The sequence below is a fragment of the Heteronotia binoei genome, chromosome 2 (assembly GCF_032191835.1).
Source record: "Heteronotia binoei isolate CCM8104 ecotype False Entrance Well chromosome 2, APGP_CSIRO_Hbin_v1, whole genome shotgun sequence".
NCBI classification, from domain to species: Eukaryota; Metazoa; Chordata; class Lepidosauria; order Squamata; family Gekkonidae; genus Heteronotia; species Heteronotia binoei.
Genome location: NC_083224.1, coordinates 60,644,328 through 60,659,592, shown reverse-complemented (window position 1 = coordinate 60,659,592; position 15,265 = coordinate 60,644,328). Strand labels below are relative to the sequence as shown.

Genomic DNA, 15,265 nt, shown 5'->3' with positions numbered 1-15,265 from the left:
ATCAACAACTGCACCTTTGACTTCTTTAAGAATGTTAGGATATATGTCATCTGGACCTGCAGTTTGCTTAGTAGTCCTAGACTTCCATCTCTTGTCACATCAATTTGACTCAGTTCTTCAGATGACCTTCCTAAAAACAATAACTTTGGTGTGGGTATGTGCCACTCATTTTTCAGAGTGACAATGGATGCAAAGAATTCATTCAATTTCTCTGCCATCTCCCCCATCTTCCTTATTCTTTATCACTGAAGGGCTGGTTACATGCTCCTGATATCTTTGAAGAAATATAACAAAGTAGGAGTCAAGTATCACCTTTAAGTCCAACAAAGTTTTATTCAGAATTTAAGCTTTTGTATGCATGCATACTTCAGATGAGAGGATGGGCTTCAGACCAACACGACTGCCCACCTGGATCTATCTTTGACGAAATATGTATTTTTTTTCTGTCTGCTCCTCAGATTTGCTTGCCTTGTTCTCAACTTACATTTGTTATGCCAGAACTTGTGCTCCTTTCTGTTCACCTCAATCAGGGAAAACTTTAACTTTTAAAAATAAGCCTTTTTGCCTTTTATGACTTCCTTGACTTGAGTCATTAACCATGCAAGCATCTTTTTAGACTTTGTGATACCTTTCCTGATTTGAGGTATGCATTCTGTCTGGGCCTTGATCAGTGTTGTTTTAAATAGTTTCCAGGCATCCTGGAGGGATCTGATTCTCTTCTTTGTTTAAACTTTCTTCTGACTACTCCCCTCATGGAGCAAAGTTCTTTCATTTGAAATCAAATACAATCGCATACAAGAGCTAAAGCCTCTGGAAGCCATACAATACCTATGAGCTTGCCATCTTCTTCCCTAGAACTTGTATGCCTTTAATAGATGTGGGACAGGCAGAAATCTCTCCTTGTACACCCATACTAGGAGAAGGCGTACAAGCTCCACATTCTGGCCACCATATACAGTATGTCAAAGAAGTGAGTACACCCCCTTACATTTTGTAAATATTTAGATATACCTTTTCATGTGACAACACTGAAGAAATGACACTTGGCTACAATGTAAAGTAGTGAGTCTACAGCTTGTATAACAGTGTAAATGTGCTGTCCCCTCAACACACAGCCAATAATGTCTAAACTGCTGGCAACAAAAGTGAGTACACCCCTAAGTGATAATATCCAAATGGGGACCAAAGTGTCAATATTTTGTGTGGCCACCATTATTTTCCAGCACTGCCTTAACCCTCTTGGGTATAGAGTTCACCAGAGCTTCACAGGTTGCCACTAGAGTCCTCTTCCACTTCTCCATGATGATGTCACATAGCTGATGGATGTTAGAGACTTTGCGCACCTCCACCTTCCATTTCAGGATGCCCCACATATGCTCAATAGGGTTTAGGTCTGGAGACATGCTTGGCCAATCCATCACCTTTACCCTCAGCTTCTTTAGCAAGGCAGTGGTCATTTTGGAAGTGTGTTTGGGGTCATTATCATGTTGGAATACTGCCCTGCGGCCCAGTCTCCAAAGGGAGGGGATCATGCTCTGCTTCAGTATGTCACAGTACATGTTGGCATTCATGGTTTCCTCAATGAACTGTAGCTCCCCAGTACCGGCAGCACTCATGCAGCCCCAGACCATGACATTCCCACCACCATGCTTGAATGTAGGCAAGTCATGCTTGTCTTCGTACTCCTCACCTGGTTGCCACACACGCTTGACACCACCTGAACCAAATAAGTTTATCTTGGTCTCATCGGACCACAGGACATGGTTTCAGAAATTTATGTCCTTAGTCTGCTTGTCTGCAGCAAACCGTTTGCGGGCTTTCTTGTGCATCATCTTTAGAAGAGGCTTCCTTCTGGGACGACAGCCCTGCAGACCAATTTGATACGGCATGCGGCATATGGTCTGAGCACTGACAGGCTGACCCCCCACCCCTTCAACCTCTGTAGCAATGTCATGGTCTGGGGCTGCATGAGTGCTGCTGGCACTGGGGAGCTACAGTTCATTGAGGAAACCATGAACGCCAACATGTACTGTGACATACTGAAGCAGAGCATGATCCCCTCCCTTCAGAGACTGGGCCGCAGGGCAGTATTTCAACATGATAACGACCCCAAACACACCTCCAAAACAACACTGCCTTGCTAAAGAAGCTGAGGGTAAAGGTGATGGATTGGCCAAGCATGTCTCCAGACCTAAACCCTATTGAGCATATGTGGGGCATCCTGAAACGGAAGGCGGAGGTGCACAAAGTCTCTAACATCCACCAGCTACGTGACATCATCATGGAGAAGTGGAAGAGGACTCCAGTGGCAACCTGTGAAGCTCTGATGAACTCTGTGCCCGAGAGGGTTAAGTTAGTGCTGGAATATAATGGTGGCCACACAAAATATTGACACTTTGGGCTCCATTTGGATATTATCACTTAGGGATGTACTCACTTTTGTTGCCAGCAGTTTAGACATTAATGGCTATGAGTTGTGTAATTTTGAGGGGACAGCACATTTACACTTTTATACAAGCTGTAGATTCACTACTTTACATTGTAGCCAAGTGTCATTTCTTCAGTGTTGTCACATGAAAAAAATATACTTAAATGAAGGGGGTGTACTCACTTCTTTGACATACTGTAGTTCAGGGGTGTCAAACATGCAACCCGAGGGCCATATCAGGCCTCCAGAGGGCTCCTATCAGGCCCATGAGCAACTCACTGTCATATGCTTCCTTCTCGCTCTCTTGCTTCCTTCTGCATCACAGCTTGCTTTGCCAGGCTTGCTCAATTGCACAGGAGCTACAGAGCAAAGCCTCTATTTTCTCCATTGGTTGACCAGCACATGAAGTAATTTAAGTACAAAAGCTTACAATGCCCAGCCATTTCATGTTTTCCTCTGGGTCTTAAGCTCAAAGCATTGAACATGAGATTTCTGTAATGAATGTCAATAAATTAAATATAGGTTTGCAGTTAACAGATACAGCACCTGAACAACCTACTCAAGATTGCCACAGTACAGACATTGTCTCCAGGTCTTCAGGCAATAATTCAGAGCAAGAGGTGTCAGTTATCAGAGGCTGTTAAAAATATTGCAGGAGTGCTAATCTTTTAAGCATGTTTTAAGCTTTTTAAAAACCCTTTGTGTTTGTCTGTGTCCTTTATAAAGTTTACATAACATGGCCTGGCCCGACAAGGTCTCATTTATGTCAGATTGGCCGTCCTGAGTTTGACACCCCTGATATAGCTGGTTAAGCAAGATACTCTGCCAGAAAGTCCTGAGCTTCCTTGGTGGTCTTCCACCAAGACTGATCCTGCTTAGCTTCTGAAAGCTGATGAGATTGAGCTGGCCTGGCCCGGCCCATCCAGGTCAGCGTATAGAGCTTGTATGCCCTGCATATTTCTGTAGAAATGAGAATTTCAGCAGTTTATGCATTTTGTATTTTTGTGTGATAAGTTACATCTACTAATATCCTTCCTTCTACTCAACTTCAAGATCCATTTGTACATCCACAGCCAGCCTAATGTTATTTTCAGTCACATCCCCCCCAAGAACAGTAGCCCGTACTGACTTCAAGCCTTACTTCTCAATAGAGCACTGTAAACCCAGCCTGAAATGTGCTGGCTAAGCTCCAAGGTATTGTTTTGCTTGAGCAGTTTGGCCATTTCAGGAATTTTTCTCTCAAAATGAATACTATGGACTGGACTCAGGATTGGGGGATTTGCTGTCTGGGGGTCAGAATATTCTTACTTGGGGTATTTTCAGTGTTTACTCATCACGACATCTCCTTCTCAGCATCTTGCATATTAGCTTTCCTTGCTTTGAATTCCCTTCCTCTCTGCCAAATCATTCCAGCTGGAAGTCTTGGATTTCCTTAAAAGGAGATGTGGCTCAGAGTCTCTCATTTTCTCTGTCAGGGAAGGAGCCCAGTAAACTACACAGAAGAGAGGCCAGCTCAGGCTTTCAGTGGGAGGGAGTGTCCCTAAAGAACAGTTTGTTTCAGAAGTACAATAGTCATTATGTACATATACGAAAGTAATAAAACTGCTACTGATTTGCACACAAGAAACCCAGTCCCCACTGGCTGTAGAACCATGGTGACTTCCAACCTACAGTGCTCTATGACAGTCCTGTCCACTTCCCTCCCCTGTTTTTCTTTCCCTTTTGTCACTGAGCTGCTCTAGTTGTCTGTTTTATTATTTCCTGAAGAATTCTGGCTGTCCCACCCTTTCACATTATATTTCTTAGCCCAGGAACCTGAGTGAAGGAATGGCAGCTGCTTTAACTTATACAACATGGCACTCAAGAAGTTTTTCTTATTCCAAATTAACAAAATATGTTATTCAATGTAGAGGGGAAAGGTAAGCTGAAATCAGGGGTAAAATTCCTGAGGTGACTTTACTTCTTATGTTTAAGGCTAATGAGAGTTTCTGAAGCTATCCACAGTTACTTAAAAATTTTATGTTGGGAGGTTTTTGTTCCAATGTTTTCCACAACACTCCAGTACACTTTCTTTGTGTATTCACAGACTCATTTCCTGAAAGCTGGTGCACTCGTTCCAGAACCCAAACCCCTTCTCTAATCACACCAGTACTCATTTTGAGTTTTTAACTGACTCTTAAGATCTCTAAAGGCAGTATCTAACTATACCAGGCCAGAAATCTCTGCACTCTTCAGCGCTAACTCCCTGCTTGACTGGGTAGAGAAATTCTCCTCTTGCTAAAGATCTATCCCCTTTTCCTTGGCCCAAATGGGGGTCTCTTTCTAACTACCCACTCATCCCTACCAGCTTTCCCTATTTCTCCTGTCTGTGTTAGGGCTGAATTTCAAAACTGTCAGTCTTGACACTTCTCAGCTGAAATAAGACTGAATTTCTCCTCATCATCCAGTCTTTCTCTGCTCAGCTGATGCTAACCAATCAGATCTCTTGGAACAGCCTGTCACTCATGGTTCTCTGGCTCTGTGAAGAATTAACCTTCACAGTCCTTTACTAGTTTACACAGTACTTATATGCTTTTAAAAGTACAGTCTGTCACATGCTCATAGCCAAAAAGAGGATTTTAGCAAGCACAGTTTTTCTCAGGGTAAACTGCAGTAGCCAGAATTTCCTCTTTGGGACTGTAATTGGTCCAATTGCTAACTGCCAGCCCAGAGCAACTCCTGGCTCCCTCAAGCATTTTTTATGGAGAAGCTGCCTGGATTGTGACAAACATGCTATTTAAAAGGCACTTGGTAGATGGGAAATTCCTGTCGTGTACTTTACACAGAACACATTCATGATACAAAGAGAATCCAAGAAAGCTTGCTTTGTCTAACCAAAACTAATCATGGTGAGGGAATTCATCATTAGCCAGAGAATGTTTCTGTAATTAGTATGCACAAAACAAAGTGTACTATGAGCTGAGACAAGGTTCAGAATTTTCAGTGATCTCAAGCTGAAATTAAACCTGCCCATTGTGGAACTGAGCTGACCCAGCACCAACTGCATTTTGTGCTTATTTTTAAAGAAATTAGGAAAACCACAGGATGATGGGACTAGCACTGAATGTGCCATACTTCCAGAAACTGAGATTCAGTGCTAAATTTTCATTGTATAACACGGTTGATATAGCTTAGTATTTGCAGTAGGAATAAACTAGAGATCTGCACCCAAATATTTATTTGATTAATGTGAATTTGAGAATAGCCACACACCTATTTGGTTTTGCCACTCCTTGCCTGTCCACTCCTTCCCTATCGTTAGTATGCAAGCTCTCTTGTTCTTGGGAACAATGTGAGATTTTTAAGCTTGACTTTTTCCTTCTTAAAAGCTGCACTGCATGTAAGCATTCTAGTACTTAATTCCTTCACACTTTCTAGTTAGAAATGTTATGAACATTTCATGATGTCATAAAAACTCAGCCAATTTGGAGAGGGGCTTGTGGGCAATAGGCTACTACACTTAAAGATTGTTCAAAGCCTAGAGAATTGCTGGGGGGGGGGAGGGAAATGAAGAAAAGAACTGTGACATGTGTGCCTACAGATAACAAGATTTAGTACACTGAGTTCAACGTCTATGTTCCACAAAAGTAATATCAAAGAGAAAAAAAACCATGAAAATTATAACAAAATTTGAGAAAGAAAACCATACCTGTGGTGACTAAAAGAGGCAGACTTGTGTTGCTTAGAAAACAGGATCCTGGGTGGGCCAGATTTAACTGCAATGTATCTTTGAGAATTTGATTTAATGTCAAAATTAAACAGGTTAAAGAAGACCATGGGCTCAGGAACCAGGGGTTGTAAATATATAGGGTAAACTGCTGACAGCTGGCAAAGGTTTTTATGAATGTCAAATAACATTCAATCTTGACTACTTGGAGGTCCAGGCATTTGTCTTGCCATTAAAGACAGAGACAGTCAGGCATCAACCAAAAACTAGGTATGTCTAGCACAAGTGATCCATGGAATCAACACTACCACTAGAGATTACACATAGGGAGCTATGACATGTTGGTAGGAAGCCCTCAGAATGCTAGTCCACAGAGTTGCGTGGCCAGGATACCTTACAACTTAGTTGCATTTGAACATGTATGACCTCATTTTCCTGGTATTCACACTGTATTGATTTCACTAAATCCAAAGGCCTAACTCAGTAACAGTGAAGAAGAACATAAATGAATGAGATTCAGATAACTAGCAATGCAATCCTATGGGCAGTTAAGCCTTTCTAAATCCAATGAAATTATTGGGCTTAGAAGGGTATAACTCTGTTTATGATTGTCAAGTTTTAAAGTTATAAAGTGACAGACTGTTAACTAGAATGACCAGAAGTGAATCAATTGTATACAGGAAATAAATCAACTATCACAGATTCTGCAAGAATACAAGAATCCTGCCCCTGTAATCATCTGTTGAAGTGGAAAAAAAATAGTCTGATGATCCTGCACATAAGGTCTTTAGCAGTGAGGGGTCTGAATAATCATATGGTAAAATCCTAAGCAGAGTTCCATCACTCCACTGGACTTCGTAGGATGCAACACTGGTTAGGGTGCACTGATAAGAATATTACATCTGAAATAAAACCAGCTTTGCAACCAGTCTTGGATATCTGCTTCATTCAGCAAAAGCAGTTGTTCGGTGCTGAGAAAACTAAGTAAAAGACTTGAAAGTATAGCAGAGCAAGATTTAATGACAGCTATACATGCAAACAACAAAAGAGGTATGCCTGGGGAAAATGAGATGCCGGAGGTGATATAACACTTGCACAATAAAGCACAGGAACATTGAAAGGTAACTATATGGCAAGCTTTCTAGAAGGCCATCAATCAATTCAGAATCCTAGTATCAGCACACTTAAAAACTGTTTTTCATATGTCAGAAACCATACAAATTTAAAACTGTCCTGTTTCCATATGTGCACACTAACAGTGGGAGAAGTACAGAAAAGTATTTTTGGGGGCATACATGACTTTAGATTAAAGGAATTAATAAGACTGAAACTGAGATAGATCTCCTTCAAGTCACATACATTTATAGCAGACTACTCATGTGCACATGCCTAACTGCTCAAAAGATCCTACTATCTTCACTCATTTCTGGTGACATTCATATCAACCTATGGTAATAATGTATTTTGTTTGAGTCTCCCCTTTTAAAAATGGTCCTAACACTACAAATACTTTATAATCTATGCCACCCGCATTTTGTCAGATATTAACAGAAGACAACACTGAATTTTTTAAAAGGACTTTAGCTTAATGATAGCTTTGCATGCAGAAGATCTCAGATTCAATCCCTGGCATCTTCACCCAAAAGGGTCAGGTAGTAAATGATATGAAAACTCTACCTGTGGCTGAAGACAGCCAACAACAGTTAAGAGGAAACAATGGATGAGGACCTTGACAGACCAATGGGCACCTTCATCTTTCTGCTTCATATCTTTTCTCATTGTTCTACTGGACAATTAACTTTAGACCCTGATTTTCATATGAAGTTGCTGTTGACCTTCAAGCTGTTTTATAAGTTTAGGCATGTTGAGTTTTCTGTTTCTTATTGTTTTCTGTGAACTGCTTTGAAAGCTTTTTGCTGACAAATAGTATTAATATTGGTTTAATTGATTGATTTAAAAAACAGTAATCATCCATTTGGAGAAGATGATAGGCCCAAATTCACCCAAGTCTTCCTTATGTTCCCCAGAAGAACAAAAGGACATCAGCTCATACTGTCTCCCTCAAAATTTATACTGTCATATAGCTTGTGTCAAGAACCATTTGTTTGGTACCCGGCACGTGGTTTCTAATCCACATGCACACTGTGCTTGGGAGATGGTGAGGCACATATGCCCGCCTTTGGCGGGGGAGGGCGGGATATAAAAATAAAATTATTATTATTATTATTATATGCATAACTTATACTTCCTGAAAATAAACAAGCTCATATAAAGCAAAGCTTTGTGATCCAGCCTCTTGCTGGACGTAATAAACTGAGGAAGCAAAGGATCTGTGTAGATAACAGACACATGGTTTTTATATTTGTCAAGCTATTAATTCTGCAATATCACTATTCATTGTAATGTACAGTCCTCAACCCAGAGAAAAAAAAATCCAGAAACATTTGAATGTTGTTCCCAGAAACTGATAGATAGGAAGCACCTGAAAATACTGTCAAGGTGCCATTAAGAAAGCACAATCATATAAGAGGAACAATAACAGTGTGTCAGATGTAACTTTTAACTTTCCATCCATTAATCAAATATGCATATGCTGTCAGCAGGAAATGGCTTAAACAAATAATCCTTGTTCCATTTTTCTATTATTTAATCTAGTGACTAGATTAAATGGAACAAGGATTATTTAAACCATTTCAGACTCTTACTTTAAGCCATTATCCTTGAACAAAACTTTGAAACAAAGATGGTAGAAAACAAGGGAAATAAAACTGGATATAGAGCAGTTGTTCAGAAACTGGAAATTTGACCTTTCTACCTTAACCACAGTAACCCTAAACAAATGTGGAAAACTGCAAGCATTTAGACTTCCCCGCTTTGTGTCAGGCTTACATGTTCGTTTGGTTTTTTTTACTGCTTTCAGCTTTTGAATTTTCTATATTCATCTGTACAATGAAAGAACAACAGTGGTCAGCACACATGATTTAGGAATGAGTATTTGCTGTTTTCTGTATCACATTACTATTGGGGAACGAAGCATTCCAGACAACAGGGCAGTAGTTGTAAATGCACTATAGGAGAATAAACCTATAGTGGCTAAACCCACTACAAACTAATCCAGTGCTACAAAGGGAGTATTTCCAAGCTCATGTAGTTCAATTAATTGCCATGTAATCTCCAGTAGTCCCACTGAGCATTTGAACTGCTTTAAACTGTTGGTCTATCTAGCCTGATGTACAGCAGTCCTGCTATTCAGGATCCTTTAAGGAAATGTCAGGGGTTGAACCTGGGATCCTCTGCATATAAAGTATGCAACAAAATTGCAGACCTTCTCATTCCCAAATCCATTTCTGTCTCTTGTGTTGTATGGAGGCTTCAGCAGTGCTATGCTGGGCCTGGCTGGGTGTCTATGTGTGCACACAAAGTACAACATGTGATTTTGCCACATCTAAAAAACAAGATGCTTCTTGTACTGTTAGAACTTCCCTCTGCTCCTTAATCATTATGCAGCTGATCAACAGGTCAGCTCTCAGTGCAACATACACTGCTTTTGTCTGCTTGGCTTTTATAGCACCCAAGTGGAATTGTTGAGCTCCTTGTGCATAATACTGCAAGCATGAATAAAATCAGGAAAGTGGACTGCTGCAGGACAATGCCAAGATAGGCTTACTGTGTTCTTAAACCCTGTATTTGGTAAAAAAAAAAAAAGGAAAAGAAAGACCTAAGGATTCCCTTATTATCCCATGTAAGCCAATGTGGATGAAATTGTCCACTTAAGTTCCAGTCCCTGAAGTGGTCTGTTAATTTATCTTTGACATTTCAACTGAAAACCAATATGATGGGTAGAGAGAGAATATTACCATGGATCCACAGAACAGAACTCAATAATAGTTTTTATAATTATGAGAAAAGCACAATTCATGGACAGGGGGAAATGTCCCCTTGAAGGTTGAGAAGAAGGAATAAAATAATGGGAGGAAATTAACATCAGGAATTGATACTCAAGTGCTTTCACAAGTGCTGTCAAAGGCTTTCATGGCTGGAGTTCAATAGTAGGTGATGGCCATGGTCTTGGCATTGTGAGACCTGAAGTTATGCCAGCAACTGTGACTGGCATCCTCAGAGGTATAACTCAGAAAACTGGAATTCTCTCTGGATCAAAAAGTGCTTATTGTGGCAAGTTCTTTTGAAGACTCGGTCAGTCAGGACCCAGTTTGCCTTCATGCTGTATACAAGTTATGCAGAATAAGAGGAAATTCTCTCAACAGTGATATGATCTATTATTTAATAGAAGATCATGGGAAAAGGCATGTAATCCTGAGCTGTAATAAAGGTTACTGTGCATCCTTTACAATTTACTTTAAACTGAGCTCTGCCTTGCAATCTGCACTACTGTTCTCTTGGTTTCTTTATATTCTCATAGACTTTCTGGACTCTACCAGAGTTTAACTTGAGGCATTTGGGGTGGGGGGTAGTGGGGACTGCCCTAGAAGCGATAGCTCAGGAGCGGATAGTGTACTCCCTCAAAGACAACTGGATGAGCATATAGACTTTAACAGATTCTAAAACTCATCCATATGATTATTCTAACACAAAAAGATGTGAGTGTCACTGGGGGACTATACCACAACAATTTTTCTCCAAATGGAACAAAGTGTGGCTTGGTGAGTTACAACTTTTCTGGATGATGGAACAGCCTGAAAATTTATCTGCCTAAGTAGCCTCATGGGAATGTCCCTACAGAAGAACATAAGCAGAGTTTTGCAGGACAGAGAAAAAGGAACAAGTAGTAGTTTTGGCTTAGTCACAGGAAGGAGTAGTGGATTCGGGTCAGTATTTCAGCTCTGCTGGAGGAGCACAACTCACCTTGGTAGGTCTAATACAGACCACAGAATCAAGTTGTGATGTTACGTTCTCCCCATCCCTGCCAATACTAAGTGACACAAACAATAATATTGTTTACCAAGACAGCCCTTTTTCCTCAGCAATATTTCTCAGGGTGAGGAAGCAGAAGTAGTAGTAGAAGTCATTCATACCATAAGCTAGCTTCATGTGACAGGTCATGGAGCTGAAGCCAAGTCAGACACGGGCCGGGATGTGACTTCTATTGCATCCATGCACTTTGTTTTGCAGGGCACACGCATTTGCCCTTTTTTGTTCAGATATAATTAATCTGCAACAATACTAAACCATGGCCACAAGGAATTTATATATACACATTAGCAAACACTCCAGGTCAGATGACAAAGACATCAAGCCACTGTGGTGTAGTGGCTAAAGCGTTTGACTAAGATCTGCGAACCCCAAGTTCAAGTCCCATGCTGGCATGGAAATTTGCTGGGTGGTCATGGGTTGGACGCTCTCTCTCAGCTTAACCTATCTCACAGGGTTGTTGTTCTGAGGATAAAATGGAAGAGAGGAGAAAAATAGGGCTTTCTGCCCCTGCAGGGAAGAAAAAGTAAGGTATTAATTTCTGAACCAATAAATAAACAAACTATAATTCATCATTGACCAGGATAAAAATAATAGTAGTCTGTCAAAAATGTATTGTGTATAGCCATCGGCCATTACAAAACAGAACACAAGCACTAAAGTTCCCAAATAACATCTTAAAAGCAAAAATAATAGTAAGTAAGTATGAATGGTAGACATTTGTTAATTTGCATTCCTGTCCATGCCGTAAGCATGCTAAGGTAATTACATTTAACCCATTTAGTCCAATTAACATAAATGGATTCAGTGTGTCTTATAAACAACATAGGTTACAGCTGTAAGTCATAGGGCCAGATCTTCTATATAAATATGGCAGAAGGAACAAGTGGTAACTTAAAGATGTGGAACTTAAAAGAGACCAACAGGTTTAAATTTAGTCATGTGTTGAGAACTTTGCATTTCCTTTAAAGCTACTTTTTCTGCATATTATAATTCCACTTTTGTCTTTATCTGTGGACAATTCTATGCCTAAGAACAACACTTGGATAGTGTGCAAAGACCTGTCAGAACAACAGTAGAAATCCATGTAAACCCTAGACTCCTGAATCGAACTCTACAATCACTGGACAGCCCTTCCTTTTCTCAAATGAGTTGGTTATGTGGGACCAAAATACACATTACAACTTGTAACACGTATAGTCAAAGTTCCCCCAATCTGACTTTGATGCCATTAGTCAGAAGACAGGTGTGCCTGGGCCCCAAATCTGATAGGGACTGTGGCACAAAGGAGAGAAGGAGTTTCAGCTTCCCCTTCCCTGGTGTGATTTTCCCAACCTCAAACAGCCCTGAAGGCTGTGCCCACTGAGCTTTCTGTTCAGGTAAAAACAATGGCGGCAGCTGTGGGAATTAATAAATGAACCCCAATTTCCAGGGTCGGATCTATGGAGGGGGGGCAGAGGGGGGCACCAAACTGGGTATGGAATTCAGTGTATTCTCTGGGACCATAAGATAGAATGGCCCATAAAGGGGCACCATTTTTAATTTTGCCCCCCCCCTCAAAAAACACGTAGATCCACTCCTGCCAGTTTCTCATCTATAATGTGAGAATATAAGTGGTCATTGCTTTGTGAAGAAAACCACAATAAAGTTTGTAACAGCAAATTAAAGTATTTCTCATTAAAAGTACTAGTAGGTTAGAGGAGTATGCAAGAGGATAGGAGATGAAAGGGGACTATCAAACCAAGACTTATTACTTTGGCCTCCCTACAGCCTATTTTTATACTCCCCTAAGGCTTTCACTTCCTTGAGACTAATGATTCTGGCCTTTAAAGTTTATACTGTTTTAAGTTTATACTATCTGAGTTTGATCTCAGGGCCTGCATCTATACTATGCTCCTTTAAAGCACAAAGTTTTTCAAGGAGGCCTGCTAAAGAGACAGTGGATTTCTTTATGCCAGTGGGATTAGCTATGTTAGTCTGTTGCAGCCAAAAAAATTGAGATTTTCTGTGGGTATTTTGTAAACATCTATAGACAGTGGTCAGAAGTTCCACAGTTGGTCTGCTAGGAAAGCAAAACAGACACTCATGTAATTATCAGACCACTGAATAATTCCATGCTTTACCATAAATGGACATTCTTTACTACTAAGCAGTACTCAGATTTATGAGTGCGGAGGTACTGCAACTAGACAAGAGTATAGCAACTCCCTTCAGGAGCACCACACCCTGCTCTGATATTTCTGAAACACATTTCAATGCTGCTTGGATTCCCCCTTTCCTGGGCAGATATAGGCATTTCTAACATAAGACTCTGTACTTTGTGCAAACAAACACTAGAGGGTGGGTGGGGGAACATACTAGCTCTAAGAAACTGGCATGTGATGATACTCTGTAGCTTCCGTATATGCTAAAATGTGACTTCTTGTCTCCGGATGTAGTGTCATTACCAATTCTGAAACTAAGGAAACGCCAAATCTACAAGCCTGCTGCAACTAAGTGCAACATTATGCTGGTATTTTCCTTTTTCATTGCTGTTGTAGAGAAAGTTTCAAATTACAGTGCACAGCAGCAGAGAATGCAAAAGGAGTAGTTCAACTTCGCAGAAATCAGTGGAAGGTTTAATGTCAGCTTCACTTAGGGACAAATGGCACCCATTCTGCTTAAGTGGCTTGCAACAACGGTTTGCCACATCCTTAGATGTAAAGTCTCTTCAGTTAGTCCCACTTGTTATCAAATTATAGGGAGTTGCTATACTCTTATGATACCCAGCATGCTCAATTCTTTTGAAAGCATGGCTGCACAGCTCTATGACTGATGGGACTGTCCTTGAAGAAAACTGGCAGTTTATAATTACAGCTGTAGAAAGGATTGCCTCGGGATGTTGATCAAGAAAGGAAGAGCTTCTTCTGTTATGCAGATCACTTACCCAAGACATGCTATGATGCTGAACATGGAATGCCAACAAGATTTCATCAGACTAGTATCTGTTGCCATGCGTACAGCAAATTCCTCTGAACTGCCACTGGGCATTGGCATTCTCCTGGCTCTCCCCCACCCCACCAACAAACACACTACAGTTAGTGGTGCAGAATAAAATGAGAGACAAACTTCAGTACTATAGGAGTATTTTCAGAACACTGTATCAGCATCATGATAGCTAGAGGTATTTTTGTGCCAAATTTTCTTCTGTACCTCGAAGATGTGAGGTTCAACCCTCTCAAGTGTATGCATACAGGAATAATCCAGATCTGAGTGTAAGAATAAGGAACCAACTACTACAACTACTTATGCCGAGCCACACACCTTTTATTCCGTATTAACCGTAAATCACACAGATTCCTTAATTCTACAGCGACTAATTACTACACACATACCTCCTCCAACAACTATGGTTTGGATAGAATTGCCAGTGCACACATTTTAAAAAATAGCTATCAACTGTTAAAGGCAGGCCAAGGTGGCTTCAATTCTACCCACTCTGATTTGTGAATAAGAAAATCCGATAGGGCTTGCTTCCGTTCTAAGTAACCACGTAAAGGATCGGGATCCGTGTTACTTTAGGGAATAACTCGGGATGCGCCGAGAATTGGCCATGCTCGGCTCCAGCTGCAAGGCGGACTGCTTGCTTCCGACTTGAGAGCGCACACCCGCAGGGGCTTCTCCAGACTGAGAAGGCGGGAAAGCCCCAGCGCTCTTCCTGAGGGCAGAGAGGGAGACCCCGGCGCAACCTGCCCCCCAGACTGAGCCCCCAAGTGAGTCCCAGCTTGGCTGAAAGGGGTGGGGCCCCTGGTTTGCCGCTTACCTGCCTGATGTTGGGCGCGCTGCTGCCTCCTCCGGTGACTGGCTGTGCCCGCCTCGTTCGCTCCCACCAGAAGTGGCCTGGCTGGCCAAGCTCTCTCGGGGGGTTGTTTTGTTCTCCTCCGAAGAAGGCGTGTCCCACCCGGCAGCCAGCCCGAAGTGGGGGGGGGGGGGGAGGTCGGGCGCCTTTGCACTCAGCCCCACGATGGGATGGCGCAAGAGAAAAGCAGCCAGCCTGGCCGGCCAGGGAGGCCGTAACAGAAACAGTCGCTGGGCGGGGGAGGGACGCAGAAACGCCAAGGCCACTCGCCGGCCCCGGAGCCTAACTCGAGAGTATGCCACGGAGACAAACGTTTCGCAGCTCCTTGTCGTGCACGTGTGAATTTAGAATCCCATTTCCGCTC

General features: G+C 41.6%; 1 protein-coding gene across 1 annotated transcript in view; it reads right to left on the bottom strand.

Annotated features, from left to right (window-relative positions):
* Window positions 1-15,265, bottom strand: part of CSRP1 (cysteine and glycine rich protein 1) — a 36,233-nt gene extending 20,968 nt beyond the window's left edge. Inside the window, exon 1 of the mRNA XM_060231153.1 lies at window positions 14,866-15,265. The gene's annotated coding sequence lies outside the window, so the exon portion shown is untranslated. The remainder of the gene's footprint in view (window positions 1-14,865) is intronic.